A 9,140-nucleotide genomic window follows, 5' to 3' on the forward strand; every position below is an offset into this window, starting at 1 on the left:
AGCTAGCCTCCAGGAACATAAAACAGAAGGCTTGCTGCTTAGTCTGCTCTACATAGAAGGAAGGGGGAGCAGAGGAGAAGTCAGGCCAACTACAGAAAATTAGCTGTATGAAGTCTTCTGACCATGTTATGATTCAGCTCTTGACTAGCAGGTAAATAGTCCTGCAGCGTGGAGAATTTTGCCAGCTCTTTAATTTAGATAAACACGATCCCAAAGAACTTGCTAGCAAGCCTCAAACATTTTCCAGATCCAGCATCATATCAACTGAGGGGTTTGTGATTAGTTTCTTGCTTTGGGTGTCCGCTGTTTGTAGCCATAACATTCTTTAAAGCTCCAAGATTTATGGAGAAGTCTGAAATCTCTGTGGCAGAAAGAAGTTTTAATACAAATCCTTCATTCTGTTCCTATTCACGTTCTTCCTCTTTTCTTAATTTCCCACTTGACTTTTCATCTGGCAAATAAGATGTTAATACTAATCCCTAAATAACCTCCCTTTTTTCTACAGGGAATAACAGATGTGTAATACTACAGAAAGAACAAATATTATGACAGAAAGATAAAGCAGTTTATTTGGATCTGTAACTGTATTGCCTTAGCCAGCTCAGGGTTATTATCTTCTCATCAGAAGTTCAAAGAAAAAAGGATGTCCAATGGTAGGACCCAAGGGAATGGCAGGAGGATGTGCCAGGGAAGGTTTAGGCTGGATATTAGAAAAAAGTTCTTCACCCAGAGGCTGGTGGAGCACTGGAACAGGCTCCCCAGGGAGGCAGCCATGGCACCAATCCTGACTATATTCGGGAAGCATTTGGACAACATCCTCAGAGATATGGTGTGAATTTTGGAGTTGTCCTGTGCAGGGACAGGAGTTGAACTTGATGAGCCTTCTGGGTCTGTTCCAACTCAGGACATTCTATGATTTAAATTACTTCTCTGGTGGCACCATAAGAGCGCTGAGGTAAGACAGACATTTGAAGTATGAAGGATATTGACATAGCTGCCTATTTTCACAGTACACACATATATGAGCCATAGTGCTTGATCTGAGCAATTCGCGCTTCACATGTTCCACAACTTTCCAGGAACTGAGATCTTATATTTTCCAATACATAATCAGAAACGGTTTAGCTTGGAAACCAGCAAAGTTACTTGAAACAGCATTTAGAAGGGAAGTGAGACAACTAAATGATCTGATCAGAATTGAAATGGAAGTAAAATATGTCACTTTTCAGCTCTAATTTCAGAAGGCAGAGAGTGCATTCAGCTCCCCTGTCTCCCAGCTCCTGCCCAGCATGGGCCAGCTCAGACTTTAAGTAAAATCTTGTACCCTAGAAGAGAATGGGGGGTCTCTTTTTGGTCTCCAGGAGTTCACAATTTCATCCACTACTTTTGCTGAGGTACAGTGGATTAGTCCTGTAGGGAAAGTCTCTTGCTTGAAAAAACAAAACACATTTCTACAAAGCCTGAAACTATGGTACTAACAGCAGAAAAGAGGAAGAGGAGATTCCTCTCCCTGCTTTTGCTAGTAAATTATGTCTCTGAGTTTTTGTTGAAATTTAGGGTACTCCATGCCCAGCTTGATATATCTAGCCTGAAGCTTGTGCAGCCACTGAAATGAGAAATAACGGGTTACACTATTCAGTAACTCTAGGCTGATGGAATTCATTTGACCTCTTTGGAAAGCAGTTTGCTCATTACCTATGTTTGTTTCTCCCAGATGCACCTAAGCAATATTAAGATGGGATCTGGTTAATAAACTGTCTCTCAGCCATCTCATCACTAAAACTGCAATGCCTATGAAGTAACACACAAATTCAGGAAATCCCAACCTGGTTCTTATTAATTTTAACAAGCTTTTTTTTTTTTTTTGGTGGGGGGTGGATGGTAGGGAGGAATGAGTTTCATTTTTGTGTTTTTTTAATTTTCACAGAGTGTTTTCTCAACAGGTAAGTCACAGCACCAAGTCTGACAATATTCAAGAGTACTTTGACAACAGCCTCAGACACATGGTGTGAGTTTTGAGTTTTGGGGTTGTCCTATGCAGGGACAGGAGTTGAACTCGATGATTATTGCAGGTCCCTTCTAACTCAGGACATTATATGATTCTGTGAACTACAAATACGTTATGCTCCAGGAAGCTTTAAGGACAGCAAACTAATGAAGAAAAGAAGCATAAATAAGAAAACATATGTGGTTACCAATATGACCTCCAGCAGGAGCGAAAAAAAAAATTACCCAGACTGTTTATACACCATAAACTGAGTAACAGATTCCACTTTCCCCCTCTGCCTAAGGGCTCTAAGTGCGTCATCTTGAGCAACTTACTGTTGTGGTTTACCCCCAGCCAGCAACTAAGCACCACACAGCCACTCACTCACTCCTACCCAGTGGGATGGGGGAGAGAATCAGAAGAGGAAAAAGGGAGAAAACTTGTGCATTGAGATAAAAACAGTTTAATAGGTAAAGCAAAAGCCACGTACACAAGCAAAGCAAAACAAGGAATTCAGTCACTCCTTCCCATGGGCAGGCAGGTGTTCAGCCATCCCCAGGAGAGCTGGGCTCCATCACACGTAACAGTTACTTGGGAAGACAAACATCATCACTCAAATGTCCCCCCCTTCATCCTCCTTCTCCCAGCCTTATTTGCTGAGCATGATGTCATACAGTGTGGAATATCCCTTGGGTCAGCTGGGGCCAGCTGTCCCAGCCATGTCCCCTCCCAACTCCTTGTGCACCCCCAGCCACTCGCTGGTGGGGTGGGGTGAGGGGCAGGAAAGGCCTTGAATCTGTTGGCACTGCTCAGCAATAACAAAAACATCCCTGTATTATCAACACTGTTTTCAGCACAAATCCGAAACATGGGCCCACACTAGCTACTGTGAAGAAAATAAACTCTATCCTAGCCAAAACCAGCACACTTACCATGAAGTATGTTGACATTTTATATTATTCTGTATTGGTTATTGGTTTTTCCCTTCAAAGCTTTCTCTGCTGGTTTACATGAATATAGGACTAACACTATAGTTCCTTGGCACGCTGAGCTCTTTCTGCATCAGTTTCCTTATCCTCAGAGCAGCTGTGGTACTTATATAATTGTTGCTAAAGTAAAAGAGCTACTGCACTGTATCCATAATACTGGTGAACTCATTCATTTGACTTGGAACTTATCAGCAAGATCTGCTGATGGTAGCATATTCTGATTGCTGCTGAAGGCAGTGAGAAGAGGGAAGGCATTCAACATGGAGGCAGAGTTGAACTCAAGCCCAACATAAAACGGGCATGCTGATGATCCGTCCTGCTCCCTATAGCACAGAGGCAGTGTGTCTGTGATGGCATATCCTCACACAAACATGATGCTACCAAACCCAAGTGTCATCCATCTGGTTTGAAAAAAAGTGGCTACATCTTTTCTGCTTGTCTCCAGCTTTTTTACTTTTGAAGTTAAAATCATAAAATATGGCCTATATATAATCTCTCTCTATGGCAGCTAGAAACCTTTTTTTTTTTTTCTTATGAAATTTAAGGTTGGAATATATTTTCCTATTATTTCCAGGACCTGAGGTTTCCTGGAAAACACTAGTAATCATGAAACTAGGGAAAGAGTTGTCAACACCACAACAGTTATAGCTGTTTCATAGTTCTCCATCTCTTCCCAACTTTATTCCACCTATATGCCATCTTGGACAACTGCTCTACATCTTTCCATTCTTGACATTTGCAGGAGAATTAAAAAAAAAAAGCTAATTCACCTTACACTAAACTGTTTTGTTATTTGCTGTTCTTTGTGTTCAAATCTGCTTTTGTATACATTTGTTCGTACTAAGTGCACAAGCAATAAGACTTTCCTGAAAGTGAAAGAATGAAGAAACACCTTAGGTCCTTTGGGCTGGAGACACCAAGTGTACCAGGTGCTGTAGCACTTATCTGGCCCTTAGAAGCAAGACACAGCCACAGATACATTACGAGGATAAGTATGAGCTGACTGAAGTTTGTTGTTCTGCACCTCTTTGAGGGCAGTGGAAAGAATTTACTAGTAGGCAGACAGCACTACCAGCTGCTAAAAAGGACAAAACTTTTGCTCTCAGCTAGAAAGAGACCTCAGAGTGCATGTCTTATTTCTGAAGTGATTATGAAATCTTGTCAAAGAAACCTTGATGACTTGGATGACAGTTATCCAAGACCAAAAATGACAAAACCTAGATTATATTCCAACTTTAGCAGAAAGTCTTTTTTTTTAATTGAACATAAGTTAGATTTATAAATTAATAAGGTTTTTTTAAACAATAAATGTTTAACTTGTATAAGACACTTTCCTCCAGACACAATTGTAAAACAGAATTAATCCAGAAGTGTCACTAAAAATGTTGCTTTAGTCCCATTATGTTTTGTGGGAATTTTAAGGCAGGTTTATTTTTCTTTCTTCTGGCTAAAGCAGAATTTGTGGAATTTAGTGTGTGCCTGCTACAGGGACAGATAATAAAATACAAATACATATTTATATAAATTATTTTCCATGTTTCAGCATTACTTTTTGATATAGATCCTTCTCAGCTGTTTTCCCCTCCCTTCCCTCAGCAACTAAACCAGATAAAAGAGGGACGTCAGCACTTGGCTTATATTTGCCAGCCACTCAGTTCCACCTCCTCTAGTGACAGCACCTGCAGTAAAGGTATGTCCATTGACAGTAGGAGCAGTATTCAAGACAAGCATGGCAAGGAAAGCCATATGGCAAAAGGCAAAACAAAAAACCCAGTAGTTGTATTAGTTTAAAAGCTTCTTTTGATGCAGCCCAAGATACGGTTGGCCTTCTGGGCTGCGAGCACATGCTGTTGGCTCATGTCCAGCTTTTCATTCACCAGTACCCCCAAGTCTTTCTCTGCAGGGCTGCTCTCAGTCTCTTCATCCCCCAGCCTGTACTGATACCGGGGTGTTGTAGTTTAGACCCAGTCAACAACTAAATACCACACAGCCACTCGCTCACTCCCCCCACCCCTGTGGGATGGGGGAGAGAATCGGAAGGGCCAAAGCAAGAAAACTCGTGAGTTCAGATAAGATAAGAACAGTTTAATAATTAAAACAGTAATAATAATAGTAATAGAATGAAAAAAAATAACGAGAGAGAAACAGTAAGATGAAACCCTGTAAGGAGGGAAAAAACCCAAAACAACAGGTGATGCAGCCACTCACTGACCGCCACCACCGGTCCCCGAGCTGCGAACGCTGCCCACCCCTGGCCAGCTCCCCCAGTTAATAGATAGGCATGACGTCACATGATATGGAATATCCCTTTGGCCAGTTTGGATCCACTTTCTTAGCTGTGCCCCCTCCCCTCCCAGCTTCTTGTGCACCCAGCAGAGCATGGGAAGCTAAAATAAGTCCTTGACTTGTATAAGCATTACCCAGCAACAACCAAAACCTCGGTATGTTATCAACATTGTTTTCATTCTAAGTCCAAAGCACAGCACTGTGCCAGCTGCCATGAGGAAAATTAACTCTGTCCCAGCTAAAACCACAACACTGGGGTTGCCCTGACCCAGGTGCAGGACCTTGCACTTGGCCTTGTTGCACCTCATGTGGTTCTCACAGCCCCACCTCTCCAGCTTGTCCAGGTCTTCCTGGATGACATCCCGTCCTTCTGGTGTGTCAGCTGCACCACTCGGTTTGGTGTCATCTGCAAACTTGCTGAGGGTGCACTTCATCCCACTATGTCATTGGTGAAGATATTAAACAGTACCAGTCCAAGTATGGACCCCTGAGGGACACCACTCATCACGAGTCTCCATCTGGACATCGAGCCATTGACCACTAGTCTCTGGATGTGACCATCTAGCCAGTTCCTTGTCCACTGAATGGTCCACCCATCAAATCCATATCTCTCCAGTTTAAAGAGAAGGATGCTGTGGGAGACCATGTCAAAGGCCTTACAGAAGTCCAGACAGATGACATCCATAGCTCTTCCCTTGTCCACTGATGTAGTCACTCCATCACAGAAGGCCACTGGGTTGGTCAGGCAGGGCTTGCCCTTGGTGAAGCTATGCTGGCTGCCTCGCATCACCTTCCTGTCCTCCGTTGCCTTAGCATAGCTTCTAGAAGGTGCTGCTCCATGATCTTCCCCAGCACAGAAGTGGGGACTGACAGGACAGTAGTTCCACAGGTCTTCCTTTCTACCCTTTTTAAAAATGGGCACAGTCCTGTCCTTTTCTGTGCAACCACATATAAGGGAGTTAAAAATTGCCTGATGTTCAAAGTACTAAAAACTAACTGTAAATGGGGAGAAAACTGAAGAAGCTAAAATAGTGGCAGCACAGCACTTGTGAATATAAATGTAGTTCTCACCTGTCCCCTTCTCCTTGGCTTACTAAGCAGTCTCCTCAATGATGAGAGGCACTTGCCAGTTGGAGGACAAAGCCATAAAGCAAGGCAGCCATTCATAGCCCCAAACATCACCTTAAGCTGGCACCAGCATTGCCTTTGCACTGCCTCAGCACAGTCACAACTGTCCCAAGGCAGCAATCACATCTAACTGCTGCTATTTTGATTTAATGAATGAGAAGGTTGCTACTGCTGTATCACTTCAGCTTTAAATCTTCACAACCTTTTTATTTCTGTTAGAAAATTTCTACTTTTACCTGTATCAGTTATCTGAGATACCAGATATCCACATTCAACTCTAAGCCATGTTACAGATGTCTTTTATAGTTTGGGGCAGATTTCTTAATTGGAGTTTTGTTTCCCTTACCTGTAAAACATGAACAGTAAGATTTTTACACTGACCTTTGGCTACTTTTTTAATGTGAATTATAAATCCCTCTGGACATGGATCATAAAAAAATGCACATACTTCATAATAAAGTCCACTGTCCCTAAATGCTACCAGTGTGAATTTGGAATATTACCACAGGTCTCATTTCTGATAAATGAACATTAGTGTAAGTGAAACAATGACTTAAACTCATGTTTTCCATAGCAACTGCTATTCTGTGCATTATATATCCAAGACAAGACTTAGTGCCTGCCTGCGGGCATTTCATTACTATACATTGCCAATATGTCTCTGAAGACAGGAATTTATACTGGAGTATTTTTAATGATACCCAGGTGCATGACCAAATATGCACTTCCGTCTGTGACTCGGCATTAAGCGTGCAAACATTGTTTCAGTCATGAAGGAGCTAATTATGTACCCGTATACAATCTACCTGGTGTTTATCCTATAATACACAAGTAATGATTTCTGGGATAAATGTTTTAGTACAACTGAGTGTCTCGGGCTTTTAGGCTGAGAAACAACAGCTTTGGGACAGAAATCATTGCTTTGGCTTGTTACACTTTGTAACTACTTTTGTAGAGGTCAGATGGAAAGGGCCAAACAATGAAAGCTAAGTCCCCAACATGTTAGAAGAGCACAGAACACAAGCACCCTTACTCTTGTTACATTGGTGGGTAGCAATTAACATAGGCACTACTACAGATTTAATCTGGGATTAGATTTTAGTTAAGAACACACCACTGGATTACATTCCAACCCACATTACATATACCTGTGTTGGATATATCTCAATCCCAGGGAGATGACCATCCTTTGGCTTCTTTTAATCCCTTGTATTTTCTTCAGAGCAGCATCTCCATACCTCCCTAGTTTTTTTTCCCACATGAGAAATTTTCAGGTATACCTAGCTCCTTAGTTGAAGGAGTGCATGATGCAAACTTTAAGCAAGGCTCAAGGGTTAAACACACATACCTAAAAATGTATTCTCCAAAACAAAAGGATAAGCAATAATTTAATGGACTTCTGATAATCATGTTTTATTCTTTGAGACCCTAAACTGCCTTTTATGTTGGGAGAAATGCAAGAGAATCAGACCTTGGTGGGCCTAAGAATCACTTTAGCAGAGCTCTTTCAACAGAGCCATCATTGGTTTACCAACATCCAGTTCCTCAACAGGAACTGAGGAAAACCATGGTAATTCTGCTAAGAACATACAAGAGAAACTGGGCTAAAATTGTCCAAAATGTCCATCTGTCACACGGAGGCTGTGTACTACGTTCAACATGTGGAAGATGGTCTTAGTATTAAAGTTATTACAACTGGCACATCTAACATTTCAGACCTCACCAACAGTAGATTTGTTTAAGTCATCACCCATTTTCTTTTGGTATGCTCATCAGTGGGTGATAGACTACTGTTGGCTGCCTCCATCTTTAAAAGTGGAGGAGCAAAAGTTAAATTAACATCTGACCATAGTGAATTACCCAGTAGTCAGTACATTATTAATCCAAATTTTTAACTGTCAACTTTAAGGGTGGCTAGCAAGAACTAACAGAACTTTTCTCTTTCCAGCTACTGATGGGAAAGGTTTAAAAAGGGAGAGAATTACAGAAATGGTGTCACCTGGGTATTATAAGCAATGCATCCTTAAAATAATATCTGCAAAGAAAACATGAGACTAGCACATTAACTTACCTTGCAAAATTTCAAGCAGAAGTCAGAGAGCAGACATGAAAAGTACTGTCTGACCCATCCCACATTTCCACAATATATCCTCCAGCCCATAAAGCTGCCTTTCTACAAGGAGGGTTGATATATAACAAAATAACTTTCATTAACAGAACTCCTTCTCTTAATGACATATTTAATTCGTTATGATAATTGATTATACTTACTTATTTTTTGCAGGTTAATTTTCATACGCTTAAGCAGATCTCTGTCCTCCTTTCTTGGACACAGATCACAGTAGCTCAGTCATGAGCTGGAGCTATCTTTCAGCTTTGATAATATAATTCACTCAGATGTAATAACCCCTACTCAGGAGTAATTAGTTGTGTTTATCCTGTAATATACATGTAATAATTTCAGAACAATTATCTTGCTTAATTTATTTTTTAATAAATTAATCTTTTCAATCTAGTTGCACAGTGAATATTTATTATTAATAATAAAAATTAAAGAAGTAACAGAAAAATAAAGCAGCTACTCCACTGTAACTGGACCATCCAATGAGCACTATCTAGCTGCCCTATCTGCACTTTTCAAAGTAGTTAAGGTTGAATCTTAGATCCACTGAAATTGAACTTTTATTTTAACATTAATTTAGGGCACCATATATATCTCTGTTTCCATTCCTGTAAATCAAGACCCAAAA

This window comes from Phalacrocorax aristotelis, chromosome 9 (assembly GCF_949628215.1).
Source record: "Phalacrocorax aristotelis chromosome 9, bGulAri2.1, whole genome shotgun sequence".
In the NCBI taxonomy this organism is placed as follows: Eukaryota; Metazoa; Chordata; class Aves; order Suliformes; family Phalacrocoracidae; genus Phalacrocorax; species Phalacrocorax aristotelis.